A 12373-nucleotide genomic window follows, 5' to 3' on the forward strand; every position below is an offset into this window, starting at 1 on the left:
CTTTCGACAATATTTAGAGATACAAACTTTGGACCACATCGGTTGCTACGTCTATGAGATATCGTGCGTAGCAATCTAGCGAATATTTTCGAACTTTTGCGGGGGAGGTACCGGAAGGAGTGGACCTAAAAGCACCACCTTTTAAGTTCATTTAATATTCGAAGAAATATTACGATATCCAAAGTGTGGACGAACGCAGTATTCTGTTCGAGCTCTCCAGCCACTGCATATGGTGCCATAGTGGTTTTTTTACAACTTTCGGGCTATTTTCTCAGGAAGTATGGACTTCCCCCTGAAAAAACTTTTACTGTCGTAATTGAGGCAGCGAACACAAGTTGCTTCAACAAAAATCAATGTGATTAGAGAGCAGGTCTTAAAGTGAATTTATCCAAAATGTTGTGCGGGAGGTACCCGAAGTAGGGGAGAAATATAGTCCATATTCGAACCTGATCTATATTTGGCAGATATATTAGGATGTGTAAAGTATGGACCAAATCGGTCACTCCCATCAAGAGTTATCGTGCGCGCAATTTTTCCGAACATTTTTGAACTTTTGTGAGGGAGGTACCTGAAGGAGTAGACCGATATGGTTTATCTTCTAACTTAAACTAAGTTTGCACAAAATATTACGAATGCCACATTTTGGACCGAATCAGCAGATCCCTTCGAGAATTATCTAGCGCTTCAACCACTACACACGGTGTCGTAGGGTTTTTTTGTAGCTTTCAGGCTATTTTCTCAGGAAGTATGGACTTGCCCCTGGTGAAACTGGCACCGTCGTATTGGGGGCAGTGAACTCAAGTTGATACAACCAAAAACCAAAGCGATTCGAGAGCAGTCACTAAACTGAACTTTTCCGAAAATTTGGGTGGGAGGTACCCGAAGGAGTGGACCGATTGAGTCCATATTGGAAATTTCACGATGTGCAAAGTATGGACCAAATCGGTTACTCCCTTCAAGAGTTATCGTGCGCACAAATTTTCCGAACATTTTCGATCTTTTGTGGGGGAGGTACGGGAAGGAGTGGACCGATATAACCAATCTTCGAACTTAAACTAAGTTTGGACAAAATATTACGAAAGCCAAATTTTGGACCAAATCTGTTGATCCGTTCGAGAGTTATCGAGACGGACATACAAACGGACGGACATTGCTAAATCAACTCCAAATTGTCTGAAACACATTTCGTCCAAACATACTTGGGGTCTAAAACCATTATTTCGATGAGGCACATTTTGCTCGTTTAAAAGTGTATATACTCTCGGTTAGCATAAATGCTGAGGGTATAAAAAACAACTTCGTTACAGAGAAGTATTCGTTACAGTGAAGTTCTTTATAGAGAAGTTATCTGATCAACGATGTCCGTCTGTCTTTCTGTGGAAATCAAGATATAGTTCGTATAATTTAAGACTGAGCTTTATAATTTGCCATGGAAGTTTCTATTACTCCTAGGAAGTTTGGTTTTGGAAATGTTGCTATAACGGTCCACGTTTTGATATAGGGTTTTAGCCTAATTATAACATCGAAATGGCTTAAATTTCAAATTTAGTCTTCGTCGGGAGAAATATCGTAGTGTATTTTCAAGGTTTTAGTCCTATTATCACATCGAAATGGCTAAAATTTCGTCTTTAATTTTGGTTATTTCCAAAGTTTTGGGTCAGTATCACAGCGAATATTTTGTCTTCGTTGGGAGCAATGAAATTTCCTCCACAAATTTGTTGCCATACATTTTGATATAGCCCCCATAGAACCGTACCTCCCGATGTTCGGTATTTTCAAGGTTTCAAGCATTCAACTCTCCCCCAGAAAATTTTTGCTATGGGTTTACGATTTGATAGTCCCCCATAGAGCCGTACCTCCCGATGTTCGGTATTTTCACGGTTTTAGCCCTATTATCATACCAAAATGGCTTAAATTTCGTATGAAGTGTTCATGGGGAAATTTAAACTTTCCCCCAGAAATGAGTTGCTATAGGTTTACGTTTTGATATAGACCCCATAGAACCATACCTCCCGATTTTTGGTATTTTCAAGGTTTCAGTCTATTTATCACAACGAACCGGCTTAAGTTTTGTATTTAGTCTACGTTAGGAGCACTAAACGTTCACCCTACAAATTTTCTTGCTATAAATCCACGTTTTGATATAGCCCCCAAAGAATGGTACCTTCCGATTTTTGGTACTTTGAAGGGGCTTAAGTCTAATTATCACACTCAAATTTTGTATTTATTCATCGCTAGAGGTATACAAAATTTCTAAAACCGACATCATGGAAGGACACCTCATAAACAAAAGTTCAAGTAGGTCATGTGAGGTCTTGCTACGTTCGGAAGACCTCTCGGAGGATCTTGTTATATATAAAAACCTTTTGGAAGTAAGCGACCATCTTTTGAATATTCATAAAAAATAAACACCAACAAACAAGTAGTTTAAAATCAACTTTAACAACATAAGTATAATATTTTATTGCTTGGACTCAAATCAGTCTTCAGATTATGAGCTATAATCCCCTCCAGACACTATTTATATGCTATTAAGCCTTAATCATATTAAAAAAATCACAATTCGTAACACACATTAATTATTAATAATAATTATTAATCTGTTTAAATAAAAACATACATATTATCCAATTAAAATAAAATCGCATCGAATAAATAGGATTTTTTTTTTGTATTTTCAAAACACACACACAACACGTTTGCCGGAAGACAGGCTACAGCTATTTATTTTATACGGAACCTTGAAATATGCAATAAAAATGGAGTGATGTTAAATTCAATTCAATGTTAATGTTTTTTTTTGTTTTACAATTATTTGTATTCCATTTTAATTGTATTTTTATTTATTCATTTTATTTATCTCTTGTCAAAGGAAATCATATAATTTATGTTTTGTTGCTCCTTAAAGTATGCAATAATAATTTAGGAATTTATAGCAAACATTTTTATATTTTTGCTATATGTATTTTTTCATATTTTTGTTTAATATTATTTTCTTTTGCTGTCACCAAGCGGCGCTTTACTTTATATATTTTTGGCACTTTTTACTTTACTTATTTTGGTATATGACCAACAAGGATTGGGGTAAATATTATTGCCACCCTCCCGGTTTATTGATTCACACACTAGACGGCAAAAAACACCGGAGCCAGGCAGCAACAAAAATACGCAAACGGCCCACCAGTGAGTGGCCAAAAAAACAACACAACGCACTCACAGACGGTTTACAAAGAAAACCACACACAAACACTTTTAAAACACTTTGACTTTGATGAACTATTTCTTCCTAAAGATTTCTTTTACTTTCTTGCTTCTAGGGAAATTCTGATTTCTTTAATTCAATTTCTTGTTGTTAATAATATTTTCTTTGTTTAATAAAAATCACAACCGTTTTCTCTATTTCTTTTTTCTATATTTTTATTTTATTAATAATTATTTAATGGCAAAAATTTTCTATGGATTTTCATCTAAACGCAATGGTACTACGACACGGCACGTCACGAAAACGTCTGCAAGTCTGCGGTGAAAATTTCTCTATGGGAAAAATCCCCACACAACGTCACAACGATATACGAGACAATCTTAAACTACAACGTTTTCTGGTATTTAGAAGAGTCTTTGCTGGCGAACCTAGGTCGGCTGGTTGGTGGGTTGGTTGGTTGTTTGTTTGGCGGTGGCGTTGGCCGGTTAACTCTGCTAACGGAAAAACAACCCCTAAAACATGGGAGAAGGGTGGTGTGTATGGTGAGAAACACACCTCAATTTTTGTTAATGTTTTTTCCTGCGAGGGTTAACTACCTTTTGCTAGTAAAATCCCCATTAAGAGGCAAATGCCACCACCACCACCTTGGATATTGATACTCATTGCCTGAGAGCAGCGAGAGAAGAAGAATTGGTAAGAAAGGAGGAGAGCATTTATGCTGATAAGAAAATTCCAACATATGGAAATTTATAATCACACGCTTTATGCCTCTCTTTTCTATGGGGAGAATGAAAGATAAACAATATTATTTAACCACCACCAACCACCCTCTTAACAACATTTCTCTTTTTCTCCTACTGATATGTCAAAAAAAACATACAACAATTATTGAGTTGCTCATGCGCCCGGGGGCTATGCATTGGCTGTTGTGTCTTTCCTATGTTGTTTTTTTTTCATAACGTAAATTTAAGGCAGGGTTGCCACTGAGTAATGTTGAATGTCAAATATTTTTCATTTGAAAATTTCGACGAATGAATTTTCCTACAGGGCCAATAATAATACCTTGGAAGGATTTGCTATGAAAAGTCCTTATGGGGGTTTGAAGACATCTAGGAAGAACATGCCATAAACAAAATATCTCTTTGGAGGTCATGTGAGGTTTTGGTATGTGTCGAAGGCTTTTTAGGAGCTCTTGCTAAGAGATAAGAGACCTTTCCGGAGGTCTTGCTATACATATATAGAAGATGGCTTGTAAAATATAGAAGAACTCTATGGAGGTCTTGATATATATAGAATATCTCTTGGGAGGGCTTGTAATATAATGAAGACCTCTTGGGAGGTCTTGCTATATATATTTAAAACCACTTGGCAGTGAGATCTTGCTATAGAAGGCCTCTAGGGAGGTCTGCTAATATATAGAAAACCTCTAGGGAGACCTTGTTATTTACAGAAGACCTCTTGGGAGGTCTTGCTCTACATAAAATACCTCTTAGGAGGTCTTGCTATGTACAGAAGACCTCTAGGGAGGTATTGTAATATTCAGAAGGTATCTTGGGGGGTCAGGTAATATATAGAAAACTTTTGGGAGGTCTTGTTATTTTCAGAAGACCTCTAAGGATGTCTTGTTCTATAAAGAAGACCTCTTGAGTTGTGTTCCTATATATAAGACATCTAAGGACCTCTTTGGAGGTCTTGTTGTTTACAGAAGACCTCTAAGGAGATCCTGTTATATATAGAAGACCTCTTGGGAGATCTTGATGTATATAGAAGACCTCTTGGGAGGTCTTGCTATGTATATAGAATTCTCGGGATGTCTTGCTATATATAGAATACCTCTTAGTAGGTCTTGTAATATTCAGGCCTCTTGGGAGGTCTGGTAATATATAAAAGAACTCTTGGGAGGCATTGCTATATAAAGAAGACACCTTGGGAGATCTTGCTATATATAGAAGACCTCTTGGAAGATCTTGCTATATATATAACACCTCTTGGGAGATTTTGCTATATATAAAAGAACTCTTGGGAGGTCTTGCTATATACAGAAGACCTCTTAGGAGGTATTGCTATATACAGAAGACCTCTTGGGAGGTCTTGCTCTATATAAAATACCTCTTGGGAGGTCTTGTTATGTATCGAAGACCTCTTGGTAGGTCTTTGGAGATCTTGTTAGCAGATAAGAGACCTCTCGGAAGGGTTTGCTAGATATAGAAAATCTCTTGGGATGGCTTGTAATATATAGCAGAACTCTTGGGAGGTCTTGCTATATATAGAAGATCTCTTGGGAAGGCTTGCAATATATAGAAGACCTCTTGGGAGGTTTTCCTATAAATAAAAGACCACTTCGGAGGAGTTTCTATCTATAGAAGACCTCTAGAGAGGACTGCTAATATATAGAAAACCTCTTGGATGGTCTGGCTTTATATAGAAGACCTTTGGCGAGGTCTTGTAACTATTGGCAGACCTTGTTATCTACAGAAGTCCTCTTGGGAGGTATCTTCGGGGGTCAGGTAATATATAGTAAACCTTTTGGGAGGTCTTGTTATTTTCAGAAGACCTCTAAGGAGGTCCTGTAATATGCATGAGGCATCTTGGGGGGTCAGGTAATATATGGAAAACTTTTGGGAGGTCTTGTTATTTTCAGAATACCTCTAAAGAGGTCTTATTCTATATAGAAGACCTCTAAGGAGGTCTTATTCTATATAGAAGACCTCTTGGGATGTGTTGCTATATATAGAATACCTCTAAGGAGATCCTGTTATATATAGAAAACCTCTTGGGAGACCTTGTTATTTACAGAAGACCTCTTGGGAGGCCGTGTTCTATATAAAACTTCTTGGCGTTTTTGCTATATACAGAAAACCTTTCCGGAAGACCTCTTGGGAGGCCTTGTAATATGCATGAGGTATCTTGGGGGGTCAGGAAATATATAGAAAACTCTAGAAGACCTCTTGGGATGTGTTGCTATATATAGAATACCTCTAAGGAGATCATGTTATATATAGAAGACCTCTTGGACCACTTTTTGGTGTAGCCTCCATATAACGTTACCTCCCGATTTTCGGTATTTTGTGGAATTTAGCCACATTTTTTGACCGAACTACTTGTAATTTCACGTATGGGGTTCCTAGTGGTCACAAAATATTTCCACCAAACACAGTCAACATAGTTCCATGTTTTGGTATAGCCCCTATGTAACGGTACCTCCAGATTTTCGGTATTTTGTGGATTTTAACTACATTTTTTGACCAAACTACCTGCAACTGTACATTTTAGGTTCCCAGAGACCGGAAAACATCTCCACCAACAACCGTCAACATAGGTCCATGTTTTGGTATAGCCCCCATATAACGGTACCTCCCGATTTTCGGTATTTTGAGGATTTTAACTAAAATTTTTGACCGAACTACCTTTAAATTTACAGTTGAGGTTCCTAGTAATCACAAAACATCTCCACCTAAAACTGTCAACATAGGTCCATGTTTTGGTATAGCCCCGTATAAAGTTACCTCCCGGTTTTCGGTATTTTGAAGATTTTAGCTACAAATTTCGACCGAAGTATTTGTAAGTCGACATTTGAGGTTCCTAGTAATCACAAAACATCTCCACCAAAAACTGTCAACATAGGTCCATGTCTTGGTATTGCCCCATATAACGGTACCTCCCGATTTTCCGTTTTTTGGGTTTTAGCTACAATTTTTCCCAAGTATCTGCAATTCGACATTTGAGGTTCCTAGTGGTCACAAAACTTCTCCACTAAAACATAGGTCCACACTTTGATATAGCCCCACCGATTAAATAAATTTTTATGCTTTTTTAGCTTATTTAGCTATCAGTGGTCACAAAATATCTCCTCCTAAAAGTGTGAACAGGAAAGAAAATAATTATTCCGTCTTAGCTCAGAATATTTTCTGGTGGAGGGTATTAAAAGTTCGGCCCGGCCGAACTTAACGCTTTTTTTACTTGGTTTATACATATACTGAAGACTTCTAAGGAGTTCTTGTTAGGTCTAGTTATGTATAGAAGACCTCTTGGCAGGTCTTGTACTTTACAGAAGACCTCTTGAGAATTCTTGTTATATATAGAAGATCTCTTGGGAGGTCTTGTTATATATAGATTGCCTTTTGGAAGATCCTGTTATATAGGTATTGTTATTTACCGAAGATCTCTAGAGAGGTAAAAGACCTTCTGGGAGGTCTTGTTTTATAAAGAAGTTACCTTTGTAGGTCTTGTAATTGACAGAAGATCTCTTGAGAGGTCTGGAAATATATAGAAGACCTTGTAGGAGGTCTTGTTAAATATATAGAAGACCTTTTTGGGAGGTCTTGCTATAGAAAGAAGTCCTCTTCGGAGGTCTTGCTATATATAGAACACCTCATGGGAGCTCTTGCTATATATAGAGGACTACTTGGGAAGTCTTGTTATACATAAGACCCTTGGGAGTTATTCTTATATATATCAAGTTGATATCGAAGACATCTTAGGAGGTCTTTTTATACAAAGAGGACCTCGTCGGAGGTCTTGCTATAAATAGAAGACCTCTTGGTAGATCTCGCAATATACAGAAAACCTCCTGGGAAATCTCGCTATATAAAGATGCCTCTTGAGAGGTCTTGCTTTATATAGAACTTTTAAGAAGGTCCAGTTAAAAGGTGTTTCTTTATATCGTAAACTTTTTGGGAGGTTTTGCGATACATAGGAGACCACTTCTGAGGTCTTGCTATATCAAGTGAACCCCGCAGGAGGTCTTGCTATATATAAAAGACCGCAGAGAGGTCTTCTTTTCATAGAATACATCTTGGCAGGTTTTGCTATATATAGAAGACCTTTCAGCTGGTCTTGTCATATATAAAAGACACCGCTCGGGAGGTCTAACTATATAGAAAACGTCCTGTTTTGCTAAAATAAAAAACGTTTTGTGTGACTGGTGGCTGCATGTTTTTTTCTCAATTTCAGGGCCCATATCACAAATATTACCTTCCCCGTAAGAAATATACCGTTGTAATTCTGACCACAAGGGCTACATGATTTAGCTAGTCCACATAAGTATGGATGAAATTGTACGATGTACAAATTTAGGTGCAAATGTGTTACTTCTTTCGAGCAACAGACAGAGAGGTTTACTGACATATATTGTTCAAAATTGCTTTAAATGGATTTCGTCTAAGTATATTGGGGGTCTAAGCTTTTATTTCGATGAGACAATTGTGTTGGTAGTATCAAAGTGTATATGGTAAAAAACCAATAATGTTTTACACTTATTTTTCGTGGAAACTGTTATGGGCCCCAATGTAGAAAAATGGGCTACAAGTTTTTTTATGCTACGGGGTTGTTTGAATTTTTTTAATAATCCGGGCGCGCAACTTTATAATATTCCAAACTCATAATAGGATTACAGAACTCGTGATTTAACGTCGTTTAATGTATATCTCCGAGAGAAGCCGTACCTAAAATCTTCTTAGCAAAATTTTTGCAGAACTTTTCGAAGCTGAAAAATGTCATCTTGTGGTACTTTTATAGCGGTTCTTAAGATAAGGGACGAAAAGGACATTGAAGGAAGCGAGTTAGAAGGTCGAAATGCTCTACGAAAATAATCCTCATTCGATTTCACTGAAGACATTTCATCTCATAAATAAGCTAAGGTCTTCAGCAGAAACTTCATCACGCCATAACTTGGAAGTTCGACTCATTGCGGATCTGTCCTTCAGGATTCTTAATATACTCACCAAGAGCTTTCATCCCCAAAAGGAATTATCTCTGCCCCAAAAATTCGGTTCGGTTCAACGAGATTTTTTTTAATTTTTGAAATCATAATTTTTTTCCTTAACCTCTATACCGAAAATCGTAGATGTGCTCGCAATTTAATTTTTTTTTCTTATTTTTTTCCAATTGGAATTGTACAGGAAATTTAGTTTTTACGATATATCCTTCTTAGTCATAAGGCTTAAGGTATAAAAAATGCAAAAGTACTGAACAAAAGAGCCATGAGTTTTTTCAATAAATTTCTTAGGAAATAGGGAGAACAAATTGCCACCATTTGGCAACTCTGTCACAAGAAACTGCATTATTATGCGACATGCTTGTTATATGAGGCTTATATTGTGATAAGTAAATGTAGTGGAAAACATTTAGTCTACAGGATATTGAAGGAGCATACACTAACACCAGGCTACCCATACCAATACAAGAATATAACTTCATTATTACAATTAGGCAGCAGGAACACAACGGTTATTGGCATCATCATTATCATCACAAATCACTTTTTATGTTTGAATGTCATTTTGCGGCAAGCACATGACATGAAATTTTGTGTGTTTCTTTTTCTAATGGAGAGACAAAGGTCATGCATTTCAAAACAAACAACAAAAAAGCTTTTTTTGGTAGGTTAAGGCTGAACATGAATATGATGGTGTTCTCTGTATAACACTTATGTGGTGAAGTGGATTCAATCGATAGAATGGGCTGATGAAGAACATGCTTACAAGTGGCAATGCTGTTGTCAAAAATGATACTCATAAAAAGCATAAAATTAGCAAATACATAATGACAAGCAAGACAGACAACAAAAACCACACACACACAGAACAACAAAAAAGGGAACAAAACAATGAAGACATTTTCCATTTAATGGACTGTAAAGCATACATATATAGTAATGTGCATACAAGATGTTACAGTGATTCGGGAAACAAACTTCGCACTCTTATGAAAATATAATAAAGTTGTGATTTCATATAGATATTATTGCGGTTGCAGTAGATCATGTTGCAGATTTTATGAAGGCTCAGCCCAACATGACTTAAAATGACAGTTTTTGTTTTAAAAAAAATATATTTCACAATTTCCCCACCTCTGTTGTCTTACGGAAGTTAAAGTAAAGATAAAAACAAATGTGTAAGTGCGAGTAAAGACTCCTTCTTTGTCTTTCCATGCCTACCGAAATTTACTGTATGCCGTTCATCATATGATTGTTCATCATTTAATTTAATTTTTTGTATCCTTATGTCTTTTACATCCCTACTTAAAACGCTGCATTTGTTCATTATATTGTGTGCCCGCTGGCTCTCATCCTCATGACAATTAATTTAAAAGTATCTCAAGTTGTAGCAAATGTGGCATAAGATAGTACAGGCTGATAAGATGGCTTTGGTGGGCGGAAGAGAGATTGGGTAACGAACGCACCACCATAAAAAACCATTACCACCTCTGATAATAAAAAGACTACGTGAATTTTTTGGAAAGTGCACACAGAAAAAAGTAAAAATAACGTAAACGTTAAAAATAGAAGTTATAATTTGTATACTGTATAATGTCTAAAGAATTTCAGATGTAAAAGACAAACAGCTTCTTGGTACTCTACATAGAGATACATTCAATCTTAACTATGCGTTTTAATGGCAAATTTGTAGCGAGGAATATCTTTTATCCTACCAGAAATCGTGTTGCCACAAAAGATGGTACTGAGTGTCACCAGTAGTCCGATTCTCTAACACATTTTTTGAGTTACCGACAAAAATCGGTAAAATTAAAACGCAAATTTATAAATGAAAAGTTTAAATAAACGTTGACAACACTGTTGCTATCGGTATAACTTTACGACTGATTTTTATACCCTCAGCCTTTAGGCTAGAAAGGGTATATGGGCAATATTATTGAAAATTTAACATCGTTGAAGCCAAGGTTTACCCGTTTATAACTCGCGAATAGTGGTTGTATATGTATAAAATGAAATGTTTTTAGACTTGGCAAAAAATATTGGCCTTCAAAGTTGATTTGCGTGGAAGCTGTGGCTATATTTATGTTAAAAAATGGGTTGAAGCCAACGTGTCTTTTTTTGTTTTCTCTCGATTTGTGATGAAACCACACTTTTCACGATTTTCCCGTTAAAGTAAAAGTAGAAGGCAACTAAATAAGGATCATCTCACTAGTGTATAACTTCTCAAAATTTGATCTGCGTCTACCATTAAATGATGCTGACATTTTGAAGCCAGATTTTAAGTGTTTTTTGAAATTTTCTTATAATTTCGTTCCGCAAACAGGTTTTTCAAAAAATCATATATAGGAATGAAGAACTCACGATTCTGATTTATTTGATATATGGGTCGTGAATGTAGCCTATACAGCTTCAGAGAAATCTGCATCCAAATACGAAAATTTTGTGCGAACAAATTTCTAAAAATCATATATTTCGGGTCTAATTTGTACAATTGGCATTCGATTTACTCGTGCATGATTGCAAATTTTGGATTTTTACGTTGCGGATCTAATAAATTATTATTCGTTAAAATCCATCTACTAAAACGCGAGATAGGAGAAATTCCAAGGTAGGAAAATCACCTAATATTGTTTTTGAAAATATCGCGTATTTTATCGCGTATTCTATCGGCCGCTTGCACTACTATGAAAAAACTGGTGCAGCATCTTCCTTTTTGCGGAAACAGAGATTTAAAAACTTCACTGATAAGGGAACTACATTCATTTTATCCCAAAAATAGTGTGTGATGCTACATCCACGGTTCTTGACTGATTACCTTAAAATAGGTATATATCGATGCAGATTTTCATGTTAACACTAAAACCGGATGCGGAACGAAATTGTATGAACTTTGCGCAAATTAGCGATATTTTATAGGTTTTTTAATGCTAAGATGCAGCCGATGCTACATCTTAACATCCAAATTATATTTCGAAAAATATATACAAATTAAAAGATAGGGTCTCGCTGTACATGAAAATCACATGCGGACAAAACGATTTTGGTAATTATACGATTTACACATATTTTAATAATGCATATAAGTTAAAGCGGTTTATTTGAACTCTATTTCCGTTTAAGAAGTCTAATGACTTATTTCAACAACCTGATAACTTTCCTCAATGGGAAACCTTCTATGTGAATGTAGATAAAACAAAATCCGCCCATTTTCTTGGGAGTTTCAAGAAAAATAAAAGAAGTACTCCTATAGAATTTTTCCAATATTTTCAACTCTAGAATGCATGTGAAAACTATTATTCCAAACCAAAATTTGTTTTTTGTATCACAAATATGTGCTTATTTTGGCTATAATATCCTAACTACTATCCCGATGATTATAAGTTTGGTCTCATTTGATTCCCCGTGAAGTCTTTCTTTAAAACTGTTACTTTTTTCTAATTTTTGACGGGTAAATG

General features: G+C 36.0%; 2 protein-coding genes across 19 annotated transcripts in view; both read right to left on the reverse strand.

Annotated features, from left to right (window-relative positions):
• LOC141401828 (dystrophin-like) overlaps positions 1-3591 on the reverse strand; it is a 45670-nt gene extending 42079 nt beyond the window's left edge. For 2 of the 6 annotated variants that reach the window (XM_073982381.1, XM_073982353.1), the window contains exon 1: positions 3054-3591. The gene's annotated coding sequence lies outside the window, so the exon portion shown is untranslated. Of the gene's footprint in view, positions 1-2809; positions 2902-3023 lie in introns of all 6 variants that reach the window. The other 4 variants (XM_073982371.1, XM_073982358.1, XM_073982367.1 and 1 more) reach the window with 4 other exon arrangements.
• Dys (Dystrophin) overlaps positions 1-12373 on the reverse strand; it is a 917866-nt gene that overhangs the window by 592087 nt on the left and 313406 nt on the right. The window lies entirely within an intron of this gene.

Source organism: Musca autumnalis, unplaced genomic scaffold, assembly GCF_047663935.1.
Source record: "Musca autumnalis isolate F117 unplaced genomic scaffold, ASM4766393v1 scaffold_1, whole genome shotgun sequence".
NCBI classification, from domain to species: Eukaryota; Metazoa; Arthropoda; class Insecta; order Diptera; family Muscidae; genus Musca; species Musca autumnalis.